Source organism: Eutrema salsugineum, unplaced genomic scaffold (assembly GCF_000478725.1).
Source record: "Eutrema salsugineum unplaced genomic scaffold, Eutsalg1_0 scaffold_15, whole genome shotgun sequence".
Taxonomy (NCBI): domain Eukaryota; kingdom Viridiplantae; phylum Streptophyta; class Magnoliopsida; order Brassicales; family Brassicaceae; genus Eutrema; species Eutrema salsugineum.
Genome location: NW_006256867.1, coordinates 2,421,751 through 2,421,986, shown reverse-complemented (window position 1 = coordinate 2,421,986; position 236 = coordinate 2,421,751).

Below are 236 nucleotides of genomic sequence, written 5' to 3'. Positions count from 1 at the left end.
CGTGACGGAACCGGACCAGCAGCCGTTGATATCGGACGGTCGAGATGGTTTGATCGCTGGAGAATGTGGGGTCCAGTTGATGAGGTCCGTTGACGTTGCATGGCCCCATACGATTTTGTTAAAATCCGTTACGACGCCGTTTGGATACCATTTGGTAAAAGAGATGATAGATCCCTTTGTATATCATAGGCCCTGTCAATTTTATGTACATTAAACGTACATACATATTAATCACT